Consider the following 13,208-nt stretch of genomic DNA (forward strand, 5'->3'; position numbering starts at 1 on the left):
TACTTTCCCTCTTCCGTCCTCATTAAAAGGCGCGACACGGCGGTGCAGACAGGGTGTCCAATCATCCCGGCAAAGCGCATTTGCCTGGACCAATGGGAGCCCGCCCCGCATTGTCGCGCCTGTTGAGAAGCAGAGAAGAGGGAAAACGCAAATTTCGATTTCCTACTATAGTGTCATTTTATTCCTCGCGGGCCACTGACCACGGTAGCGAAAGTCCCACGCGAAAGAGTGGCGTAGTTTCACCGTTATTCGACGGAACACGTGACAAGAGCAGACGACGGATGTTGACAGTATTCCGAAATTCCCTCTCTGGAAAAACGCGAAAACGACACTCCCTAAGAACCAATGAGGGCGCGACACTGAGGAAAGGAATGCCGCTACCGGCTGGACGGCGCCTTTCCCCTCTGCGCGCCGTCCTCTCACTCTTCCGCTTAGGTAGTGACGTAATCATACGGGAGCCTTTGCAGCTGCGAAAGCGTCGCTTATCTTTAAAGTTCGTTTACTTAATATCTCACCACTTTTTTTTTATTTGGAACGAACAAATTAGCCAGGTACATTATTGGCCGATGCCGAACATAATGATATCAATCAATCAATCAATAATTTTTTCCTTCTTCAATCATTGTGTCATTGTATCGATTTCATAAATGGTTTTCCGGAGGCGACCGATCCTTTAATTTACGAACGACGCAATGGACCAAACCCAGTTCCTTTTGTATTCCTGCCAATATAACGGCACCTTTTATTCGGCGAGCATGAACGCGCTGAGATTTGCGACGTCCACGACAGGAAGAGCAATCTCGTAACCGATGCAGAACCAGTTCCGAAGAACAAAACCAATGCTATCGAACAAGCTTTGGGTGGAGGGAGCTTGTCCCGCGCAATTTGCGTCACCCTGTAAGTAAAAAAGAAGAAAGAAAAGAGACCGAAAGACAGTTTATGTCCACAGACGTCAGCTACTCCCTCCCTTCGCTTTCCCTTGTCAGTGATGTAGCTCTCGAACGTGAACGAAGCAAGCCCCTTTGCTTTTCGTAACGTACGCGACGACGCAGTAGTTGTGTACTATAGAAAGAGATACACAAAATGTGTTCTTCCAAGGCAAATGGTTTGGAAACTGAAAAACGGCGATATGACGTCTTCCTGTTTTTTTTTTTTTGTTTTTTTTGCTTGAGAGCTCGATATCGATTTAACGGCTGCGATGTTCGAGTTATTATTAAAGCGTGTCAGAGAGGAGAGACGTCGTTATTGGTTCATTGCACGGTCGGCTGGATTCAGTTTTCAACTGGGAAGCGATATTGAAGTTCGTTCCAAGAGCGTAACCATTATTGCTGGCATTTCCGTGTGGCAAGCGTTGAAGGGAATACACACGTCTGTAGAAAGGAGTGGAGCCTGTGTGTATAGTGAGAGAGGTTGCCATAGGTCTGCCATCTCTCTCTCTACCTACCTAACAATGGTAATGCATCTTTCGAGAATGTGACTATTCATGAAGGAGCATAACTGAGAGACTGAAACGGTTGTTCGCGGCGGTATCTGCGATAGGGATTTGGCAGGTCTAAATTTTTAGCCTTCTTTGTTTTGTTTTGTTTTTATATAAACCTTCATCGATTATCCGCAGCTTTATTTTATACGTCTGTAGATATACAAAAGTTTCGAAAATTTGGCGCGAAAAAAGTTTTCCTTTCATAAAAATGGGAAATTGCAGGGGAAGAAAACACGTTAAGTTACTTTGGCAAAGTTACCTGAAAAGGTGTTGGAGCTATCAGATACATTTATTCCTACGAGAAAGGCACTGTTTACTGGAGCTTAAGACCAGGTTCGTCGCATGACGCAGATGCCTCGCTTCATCCTGTGGAGCAGGAGCTGGAGGTCATTGCATTTTGCTCCGCAACACCATAGCGTTTGAGCTGACCCGTTAATACTGTACGATGTCCGTGTACCCGCAGTTTGCCTGTCGTTTTGTTTGCTACCTAAACATCAGCTGTGGGTCACTTGTTCAGCGACACTTAGCTGAAATGCTAGTAGGGTAGACACACAGATCGAGAAGTTACTCATCAGAAAGAACTCGTTACCAGTTAAGTACCGTGTGGAAATGTAACTAAGTTAATAACGAAGTTGTTCGGCCTGAAATGTAACTTGCAGTTACGGAGTTACTTTTTAAAAAAGAACGAGTTGTTTCCAAGTTACTTCAGACACAAAATAGCATTACACAGGTGCAGCGCGCGTGAGCAGTTGAGTCAGACCTTTAGGTGCCTGTGGAGGAGTGCAACACGCTTAGATCGTTTTCGTTTATGTCCAACAATTCGAACGCTTTGCATCTTACTCCCTGTGAGCGCACAATGGCAGCAGTTCTTACTTCCTGAATAGAATACTGTCATTGATTGAATATCACGTTTTGTGGCATAAAATGCCATGAAAACACCGGAGAGAAAGCAACAAAATATGTGGACGTGAGTGGAAAGCGAATTAAAAGTAACTTGAAACTTAGCTTAAGTTACTTTGGCAAAGTTACCTGAAAAAGAAACGAGTTCCTCTGAAAGTTACCACGGCTCAAAAGTACCGAGTTAAGTTACAAGTTACCCCCCCCCCCCAAAAAAAAAGGGAACTTAGTTACAGAAACGAGTTACCTCGAACTCTGGGTAGACATCACTACCGAAACCAAACTGTGTCGAACAGAAAATCACAAACAAAGGTATCGCGCCTTACTGCCGGATGCATGCGCTTTCTAAGCACAAAACGACTATGGAAGCGAGGTGGTGCAACTGCAAACACGACCAAGGCGGCAGCATAATCCCCAGTTTTCGGTTAAAACAAAAGAGCCAAAGAAGAAACGCACAACACAGGACGCGTCAAGTCTCGGAAATACAGACAACAACAGAGGACAAGGCTTGTACTGCTCAAACTCGGGGATGTGTTGACGTGTTCCATGTTTGGCAACGCGCTCATTAAATTTTCGCTCTTTCACTACATCTTGTCCGTCTCGCACAAGCCGTTAACAAAGTAATGCCAGACTGCAATGACCACTCCCTCACATCTCGCGATACAAAACGTCTGAGAACGCAAAGCGCTTCCGTGCGGCATTATTTAGACTGCGTCGAAATTCTCGTGCTTTCACTGCCCGTAAATCTTTAGCGTCAAGTTGGCCATCTCGGGAATTCAATTTGAACTCCCACGCGGTCATTATCTGCAGCCTAAGTGCGCTCCATCCGTTCTCGCACTTTGCACGACGTTTCTCGTACTCTCTCGTACACGCGAATGCGTGCTGCAACAGATGATGTTGTGGCGAAACGAAAACGCACGATGCGTTATAGTGCTCAGAGTTCTGCAAAGGGCTCAAACTTGAAAAATATGCAATCAACGTTGCAGCTGCGATGTGTACGGGGCCATTCGAAATTCCGCAAAGTTGATATAACGGTCTGTGTACGAGCATCGGTTTGTCTGTAATTGTTGTTCATGTGTACTGGCATGAGCGAAAATGTTTCGTATTCTTCGCGAGTGGATTTATGCGTAGGGGGAGTTTGCACATATTCCTTCATCACTATACTTCCGACGTGATGCTCTAAAAATCTGTAACAATACATAGGTATATACGGGCATGAAACGTCTGGAAGATCGTGGCTGCGAGGTTTCAGTGTTTGGAGAACAGTCGATGACTAAACAAGCAACTTAAACATTATACAGGCAACTTACTTTTAACTGCGAGCCACATTGTTAAATTTCACGCTACAATCAATATAATTGATTAATCAATTTATCGACTCCAATAACTGAACCTCTGTATGCAATAAGGAGATATGTCGAAAAACTTCAAATGAATATTTTGCAAGGTAATAGCAGCTGGTATTCCTCGAATAACGCAAATGGAAAATGTTACCATAAATTTACGTGTCTGTTAGCAACGTTTTTAGGGTGTGACTTAGCAACAATTGAACAAAATTCAGGAGCATGACCTATCCCCCTTTTCAGTATGGCACCGCGTGCACAGGGTTTTGGTGCAGCAACGAGAAACAAAATCACGAGACAGACTTTGATAGCTGCACAATGGTGATGTCATGTAGGATGATGTAACCTGTGTGTAGTGAAGCAGGTATACGATCGGGCTCATTGTGAAAATAATGTCCTAGATGACCAGCGGAATATAACTTACTAGCATAGTGCACCCGTTTCTTCTCTTTTTTTTTTTTTCGGTTAGGGGGCTCAGCAGCACTGCTGACACGGTCACGTGAAGTAAGAAGAATATGTCTCTTGAGTGGAAGTCGATGTTCATTGAACAAAGACGTAACAACAACGACTTTGTTTTGGCTTTGGAGAGTGGGGAGGTTCATCGCCACAGGCGATACTCTACCCCATTGCTGGTGGGAATGTGGGGAATAAAATAACGAGCCCCTTCACAATAACGATCGAAGTCCGATGGTGTGCAGAAACGTCAGAAGAGCTTTGAGCGCAGAGCGTTGCTGGGCCGGACTAGGCCAGGGACCAAGCAATTTCGATAGGGAGAAGGGGCGAGAGTCCAGATGACGAAGAGACTCGGAGAGTGTGATTCGGGAAGGTTGGTAGTGGGAGCAATGAAGAAGAATATGATCCAGGTCCTCAAGCACAACACAGTGGCAGCTGTCAAAGTCGTCAAAGATGTAAAATGCAAGTGAGCTAGTATATGAGTGTACTTGACGTTGGCAACATGACCCTGAGCATGAGGGAAGGACAAAAGACTGAGTCTTGTGCCGTTCGTGTTTGTGTTTTGTCCTTGCCCCAAGCTCAGGAACATGTTGCCAAAGTTTGTAGAGTGTGCAGAAAAGGGACCTGATATACAGACAACTGTCCGTCCCATTGACACAAATGCATTACCTGTTTCTTAGCCTTCTGTAGCGGGTCAATAAATCGAAGTACGGTCGTAAATATTCTTTGGCAGGCAACATTCTGGTGTATACAGGGTGTCGAAGCTAACGTGCACCGGGGTCTAAAAAGCAAAAAACAACAACACTGTGCGTCATAAGCGAATGAAAATTGCAGAATATTATGATGAGTCGCGTGGTCTTGTCGCTTGTACTTTTTCATGGCGGTTGATTAGTTAGGCGCAATTAATTAGCTATCTTTCTAATTATTCGTCTTAGGGCCGAGATGTGAATTGGAATGTTGTAGAGGGTGCGTCATGAAACACCCATCGCAAATGTTCCCTTGTTGTTGTATTGTCTTGTAATTGTACGCCTTGCGTGGACTTTTCTCTTCTTTTTCTTTTTTTTCTTTTTAAGGAAAGAAAGCGCGCGCAATCCGAAAGTGTACCACGTGACACGAGGCGAGTGCACCTACGCGCGCGCGCGCTTCGATTTCAGGGCTCTCAAACGTACAGAAGAACTATACCACATCCGTTATCTGCCGAGAAGCGGCCTTCGGGTCAGAGCTCACCTTTTCCAATTTTCGGAACCTTCCTTGTCATACACGGCCTAACGCAACTCCTTACAAGTATCTCCTTGCCGCACTCCCCGCCCATCCATCGACACTGGACTCCCACGACCGGCGTCGGACGCCGGACACTGCTTACCATAAATCACGGCGCGACAACGCTTAGAGGTCAGTACATACGGGCCAGGTGGGAGCTTATACGACCGTAAAATACGGCGACATTTCCCTTTCAGATATTGACCGCGGAAAACAAACAGGTCTGGGCATAACGGCAGCTGCGCCGTTTTCCTGTATCGCTTCTTTGCGCTCCCTAAAGACATCTATCATCGTCTTCGGAAAATAGGTGCGAAAGGAAGCTCTAGCCGAACACCTTGCCGAGCATATTCATCTGCGCGCGGGAGTACGTGTAGGCGTCGGCTACCGCATAATGTATGAGGTCACTTTTTTTCCCAAGAGGGATTGTGATTTCGCGTGTGCATGAGCTTTACAGAAAGGAGGTACGTGCTGAGAACGACAAAAGCTGCGACGGTGAGGAAAGTGAGAATGCTGTTCCCTATACTGATTATCTAGTTTGTATATTAAAAAGAGAGGCTCGATCCACTGCAGATTTTGTTCTTTTACAGTTTTTGGTCTATTGTAGACCGCTTAATGTTTGCGATTGAGAGCGTAATCGACACAAAATAACCAGCCGTTAAATGAACCGCTTTTGACCGAACGCCCCTCTTTTCATCAAATACAAAGGGGGGTTTATCTATACGAGGGTGATTCAAATGAAATCCGCGAATGAATCTGTACTTAATGTGTGGGCGAAATTGCGCGCCATCTATTTTTCAAAGTAATCGTCCCCGATGTTAACGCTCTTGCGCCAATAAAACGCGAATATCCTGCGAAAGGAAGCGTTTCAGAAGAGTGGCGCAAGCAATCGTGTACCGTATTCTTGAGTTCACCGCCGTCTTGAATCTTGGTGTCACCAAGGTGCTCTTTGAGAACTCCAAAAATGTGAAAATCTGAACGCATTACTTCGACTACTGTCGATTTCGAAACTGCTGTCATTTTGTTCCACCTGGACCACTGACCATGGTACCGAAAATACCACGCGAGATAGTGGTGTAGTTTAACTGTTATTCGACGGAATACGTGACAAGAGCAGACGCCGGATGCTGAGACTATTCCGGAATTCCCTCTCTGGAAAAACGAGAAAACGTCACTCCCTAAGAAACCAATGAGGGCGCGACCTTGTGAAAAGGAATGCCGCGGTTATGTGGGGCGTCTGGACGGCGCCTTTACTCATCTGAGCGCCGTCCTCTCACTCTTTCGCTTAGGAAGTGACGTCACGCCGTCGGAGCTTCTGCGGCCGCGGAAGCAGCGCAGATCTTTATAAGCACTTTTCGGACGAAAAAAAATCAGTCGGGTAGATTGTTGGCCGATGCCGGGCGTAGTGGTATCGGTTTTATAGATAGGTTTCCGACTGTCCTTTAACAACCCTCTGCGTTCCTGCCAATTTCCGGTTATATGTAAGCACATATACCGGAGGTCGCTACGACAGTTTGTCTCTGCGCAGGGAGAGGGTGAAGTTTCGAGAAACCACGTGACAAAGTGTATGTCCACACACAAGGCAGCAGTAAGGGGGAATTCGTAGAGGCGGCATAAGTCCGGTGCGCCACACCTTGAAATGTTACCCTCTTTATTTGGGGAAGGAACCAACGGGGACGTTCCGCCGGCAGTAGGGGAGAGAGGGAAACAAGGGAGCTGCGCAGACAGCTGACCTACTTGCATAGGGTCTAGGTTTCGTTGGTGACTCTACTGCCTTTCCCAACGCCGTGCTCAAGTACGGGGCCTTGATGGACCCAGAACGAGGTGGGCATCACTTTTCCAGTCGACACTCAACAGTTGTGTCCGAAACTTCTTTGGTTTTGGTGCCTCGGGACGCCGCCATCACCGTGTTTTTTGAGAGAGCATCGTAGCACGCTGCTGCTATGTGAAGCCATCGATATTCACTCACACTTCGAGACTTTCGCTTGAATCACCCTCGTACAGCGCGCAAGCTTGCACAGCAAACATTCCGTTCACTGTACCCGTGTCATGCTGTTGTGAACGAAACGTTCCAAACAGAGCGGCGACGGCTGCCAATCAGTCTCAGACGTACGGTTGTACCAATAGTGTTGTCGAGAGGAGACAGGAGATCACTTCTGAATGAGCTCCTCCAGCCACTAGCTCGCCAGCAGTGGAGTCGAGACACCACTGACAGGTCTCTCATGTATTCGGTGGAACCAAATTTGTCTCAGTTCCAAGACAGTTTACCGCGCTATTTTACGTCCTTCCTGCGCAGGTTTTGTCTCAATGTAGCGTTCACTCCCCAATTCAAGTACCGGATCGGATACTGTGACAGCAGCCTATGCTCCAAATGTGGCGTCGTAGCGAACATTGAGCACGTCCTAACAGAATGTGAGCTCTATGAAACGGAAAGGGGGCAACTCTGCTCAGTTGAGTACTGCTAGCAGATTGACATTCAACCTGTCAGCAATTCTCGGCCCATGTCAGAGCCACGCGCAACACCGTCGGTGTCCTCTGATGTTCTTGGAGTTCCTCTTGTCTACCGGTTTGCTCCAGACGCTGTAGAGTCATACTCTGTATCTCAATGACCATTGGTGCCTCTTTCATGAGTATTTTTTTCCTCTTCATCTTCCTTTTTGCGGCGTTGCGCAGCCAGTGGAGGGCAGCTCAACTGTTGTGCTTGTACATAACTTTAACTTGAGAGAGACTCGTACTGAGAACTCTTGTGCTTGTCTTCGTGTCCCGTGTCTCTCGGTTATTCGTTCCTTCATCATCATGCACCAGTTAGTCTGCGCGCTATGTCTTTTAACTTGATTCTCATATCTCACATCTAATGTTTCGCGTGTAATGAGGTATAATGTACTGCTCTCCCGCGGTGAATCACCCCATGTCATAGTCACAACTTACTTATTGTTGTTACAAACAGACTGAGTCGTATGTGATATCGTGCGTGCTACGTTTCATGAACGGATGGGCTAACCACGACTTAATTACGTGTATCGCGGGCTAAATAGTACTTCCCGGAAGCTGCAATGGCACCCCTTGCGTGGCTTCCTCGAGAGCAATGGATGGGATGACGAACAAAACTCTCATAAAAACGAAAAAAAAAAGGCAATAATACGACGTTCGGGAACGTCCGTTCATCATTGCCCTTGTTGCAGTTCTCCCTTTCGGCCCTCGCTCGGTGCACCTGTGCGTACTGATCTTTCTTCTGCCGGTACCCATAGGTACTATATCCGTGTGCTTAATGGTACGAGGTTCATTAACTAAGAAAGGTGATTAATCAGCTCAGAAAGGAACAACGACAACGGCGCTTCCGAGAATGGTTTTTTGCTCTTTTCCTTCTTAGTACTAGTATATAGGGTCAGCCCTTTGGGGGTATTAAGAAGGCTGGGTGATAACATTTAATCTACACTTCGGGGTGTAATCGAATGCTACTCATGGGGTTAAGGTAAAAAGGAGCCCTTGATGAACGCCTACAGTCGGCCCGTGACAAAATATGAAGATTTGTACTTTGAATTTGAAGGATTAAAAGGACACGCGACATTAAAAGGACGCAACTACACGAACTACTAATGCTAGGGGCTACTAATGCTTCACGGTATGCGAGCCATGTGTGCTGTTTCCATGATGACACGTGCCCTATCCTTAATCTGATATATACACACTTAGCTTTGTTAAGACCGTGGTACAATTTGGACACCTTCATTCATACATGTTTGGTGAAGTTAGTTTCTCAAGTTTTATCACAGTTCAAATATTAATTATGCAAGTGTGCTGTGAGCACATGCTCAGGTATATACTCGCCGAAGTGGACCACATTGCCGTACGTTCAGCCTACGCATTCAGCACGCGTTGACTCCACAACATGAACCGATTTGTGCAGATTATGGGGGCAAAGACCAGTGTGTTGTTTTTGCACTGCATGCCCAATGCGTCATAAAGGTCTCAGGTGAATACCATGATCTGCATAATGATGTGCTATGCTAATGCCACGATACTAGTCCCACGGAACAAATCGCTCTCCCAATGCGCACTGCCTAATTCCGGAGACGTCATAAACGCGCCAATATTGCAGTAAGCCGTCAGAGCTAGTTTCCTTACCGTGCGCAGCTCCCTGGTGTTTCACCTGGCATACTATAGTTCGAAGCCCAAAGCGCTATACGGACACAGGACGGGAAGACACATACACAGGCGCTTCCTTCCAACAACTGCTTACTGAACACGAAATCAAGTTATCGCAACACTTTTTGTGTCCGGTATACAGTTGTTGGAAGTTAGCGCTTGGGTGTGTCTGTTTTGCGCAGTATACAGTTCCAACAAGTCCGACCGTCTAGTCTGTTCACTTTACACGTTTTCTTCCCATTAGCAGGGATCAGAAGCGTTATATATATATATATTTTTTTTTTGTTCGGTTTGGGTTCGGGTTCAGCTCCGCAGCAGCGCAAAATATCAGTTCGAACTGGTTTCAACCGGTTCATGAAAGTTAATTTCGAGCAGATTGCCATGGGTTAGGAGCAAGCACATCCTCACGATTCTCAAATAACACAAATTTACTTTTGTTCTTGTTGTTGCCGACACGGGAGTGCTTTACAGCCACACTGCGTGTTGCAGACCTGCATTTCAGGTGCAACGTTACGGTATAGCATATTATACGCCCTATGTTCACTCATCGTATACACCCTGTTACATCCTGCTCAGGATTGGTGGTTATTTTCACTGCCCAAATGAAAATTTCGGGATGCTGGACGACAAAAATCGCGTACAAAGAAGCCTACAACTGTCAGAAGGACGGCCTCAAAACTAACGCAACTGAATGATCGCAACACCTGCGAGGAGGAAATGCCTCGCGAACTTGGGTTACAGTTTCGTATTGTTCAGTTTCGGTTTCGAATTTGTTTTGCAACGCGGCTCTCGCTGTGTAAATCGTAGTTCCGATCTCTCACAATGCACATTACGAGGGTGGTTCCCTAAGTTTCCGGCCCGACCAACTTTTAATAGTCATAGAGACGAAACAAGTGTATCACTTTTCGACATAGCCATCGATGCACTTTTGACACCTTTCAACCAGCATTCTTATACCCTTGAAACAATAGTCCGAAGTTTTGTCCGCAAAATGCTGGGAAACTGCCTCTTGCACCTCACTATCGTTTTGAAATCTCCGTCCTCTGAGATCCCTCTCCAAGTTTGAGAACAGGAAGTAGTCACTCGGTGCCAAGTCTGGACTGTAGGGTGGGTGGTGGATTTCTTCGAAGCCGCACTCCTTCAGTGCAGCCTTGGCAACAGAAGCCGTGTGGACAGGGGCATTGTCCTGGAGCAACCAGACACCTCGACTCAACCTGCCGCGCCTCTGTTCCTTGATGGCGTCTCGCAGTCGGTGCAGGAGTGAAGCATAATAAGTCGCATTCACTGTGGTGTTCCTCTCTTTGAAGTCGATGAGGAGGATCCCCTGACAATCCCCCAAAATTTTTTTGCCATGATCTTGTTTGTGGATTGTGTGACCTTGGCTTTTCTTGAGGGTGCTTCTCCTGGTTTGCGCCATTCCATCGACTCGTTTTTCGAAAGGGGATCATAGTACAGCACCATAGTCTCATCCCCCGTGACAATTGACTTCAATATTTTTTCTTCGTTCTCTTGACAGAGCTCCAAAAACTCTTTCGCACAGACGACGCGCTGTTGCTTTTGAACTGACGAGAGAAGTCGTGGCATCCATCTCGCACTGACCTTTTTCATGTGAAGGCCTTCGCCGATGATGCGAAAAACGGTTGTTTTGGAAAGCCCCAGCCTTTCTGAGATTTCCTTCACCTTCAGACGCCTGTCGCTCAGCACTTCCTCCTCGACAAGAGACAAATTTTCTTGTGTCACCACTTCCACTGGACGACCATCGCGTGGATCATCTTCAATGGACTCTCGCCCCAGTCGAAACTGCTTTTTATCACAGCGCGGTACTCGATTTTCTCCATTTTAACTGAAGAGTGCACCCTGGCAGCTTCGGTTCAGCAAGAAATACTGGTTTTTAGTTTTTTTTTTCTGTTCGGGCTCTGTTTTGGTTCCCATCGTTGCCTATTAGTGGCTGCATTTAAGTCCTGAACAAAAGTATGTCGCTGTTCTCTTTTTTTTCTTGCTTTTTTTTTCAAAATCCTGTAGTCATCTCGATACAGAAAATCTCTTAACTAAGTCGCTCGGGACACGCAGAGTCGCTATGCTGCCTGCGTCAGCCAGTCATCGCAGAAGATTTCCCTTTCCTTACTTCACACCCTTTATCTTCCCTTTGAAACACAGGCTTTCTATGGCTACGAGCGGCTAGTGGCGACTCGTTTCCATAGATACGGCCGCCGAAACAATGTAGTGGTTGGCGGACTGACTACGTCACGTCATTTGGGCAATCGGGCTTCCTCTTCTTTATCTAGCTGGCGCCGGTTCAGTCGATCAGCCATAGGCGTTGGTCGCGGCCACAGCATACGTAGCTCATAACTAGCACATACGTGAGGCCGACAACGGCAAGCCCTATCGCCACCACCACCACCACCACCAGCTCATAACTAGAGCCCGGATTCCTAGGCAAATGCCTATTTTTTTTTCGTGTGGTTCTAATAGTGCCTTTTCGATGCATGAGCACGAATTGGGTGCTGGGGAACCTCCTGTATCGATTTGATAGTGCCTATAAATACCTATTTTGGCGTAGATGCCTAAAACTCCGATTAAACACGAAAAAATACCTATAATGTCCCTAAAGCGGTGGCAAAACACGTGCTCGAGGCGTAATTTACATGGGTGACGTCGCACGTCATTTTGAAAAAAATCGATCATTTGATAAGAAGCGAGTATAAAGCTATTGGAATGTAAGTTGAGCATTACAAATCGATTACTGGTACATAGCTTACTCGTTCTTTCTCTCCACACCAGCATTGTGGTCTCCCTTGGGTCGTTATTAAAAAGTATAAGCATGTTTGGTAACGGTTTTCTGTCAATCTAGAACACGCATTGTTATTGCCTGCTTGCATTTAGAAGAGTCCTCGAAGCTTTCTTTATGCATATTTTTTCCTTTTCTTTTTGTCAACGAGAGGGAGTGAGGTATGAAGGTAGGCACAAGCCCGTACAGTTTGGCAAGCTCCCTTCCTCGCGGGCTGTCGGGGCCATGGATACACGAGCGAAGGTGACACGTGACACCGCGTTCAGTGTGAGCATAATTGATCTCCCGTATTTGATACCCCATACTATTGCGACCCCTGTGATAATGCTGAAAACAAAATCCAGAAGGCGAAGCCTAAAAGTTCGAGGACTAAAAAAATTTATCGTCACATTAAAGCTTCCGATGTTCGAATATCGCCAGTATATGCTGCCCGAGACAAGTCCTCCAGAGAAGTGTCGTGAAACCGGTGGCAATGGCTAGAAGTCTTGTCTTTTGACCATAGTAGGATCAATACGTTTTGCATTTCGTGCAGCAAAAAATTGTGAAAACAGTCACAACCACCATTTACAGTATTGTTCCTGCGGAAATAAACTGATTTATTCGATTTCTTTTTGCGCTTTCAGTGCTACAGATGAAAAAACGTAACAATTTATAGTGCTTATAGTGCCATTTTTAGTGCCTAAATCGGGATTTTTCGCGCCTTTTAGAGGCGCCTAACACAAGGCTTTTTTCGTGCCTAAAAATCCGGGCTCTATTCACAACACTAGCAACTGAAGTTTTTATGCCAGCGGCATGGCCGAGCGGGTGAGAGCGTCCGCCCTTGGCGGCAGCCCCAAGGTCCTGG

At 46.4% G+C, this 13,208-nt stretch overlaps 2 protein-coding genes and 1 long non-coding RNA gene across 10 annotated transcripts in view; 2 read left to right on the top strand and 1 right to left on the bottom strand.

Moving 5' to 3' along the window:
• LOC135368445 (cadherin-23-like) overlaps positions 1-13,208 on the top strand; it is a 489,752-nt gene that overhangs the window by 308,194 nt on the left and 168,350 nt on the right. The gene's annotated exons all lie outside the window — the stretch shown is intronic.
• Positions 1-13,208, bottom strand: part of LOC135368446 (follistatin-related protein 5-like) — a 153,034-nt gene that overhangs the window by 18,221 nt on the left and 121,605 nt on the right. The window lies entirely within an intron of this gene.
• Positions 5,353-5,993, top strand: LOC135367824 (uncharacterized). The gene is made up of 2 exons (XR_010414535.1): positions 5,353-5,565; positions 5,631-5,993. It is a non-coding gene; the product is annotated as an uncharacterized LOC135367824 (long non-coding RNA).

This window comes from Ornithodoros turicata, chromosome 9 (genome assembly GCF_037126465.1).
Source record: "Ornithodoros turicata isolate Travis chromosome 9, ASM3712646v1, whole genome shotgun sequence".
NCBI lineage: Eukaryota > Metazoa > Arthropoda > Arachnida > Ixodida > Argasidae > Ornithodoros > Ornithodoros turicata.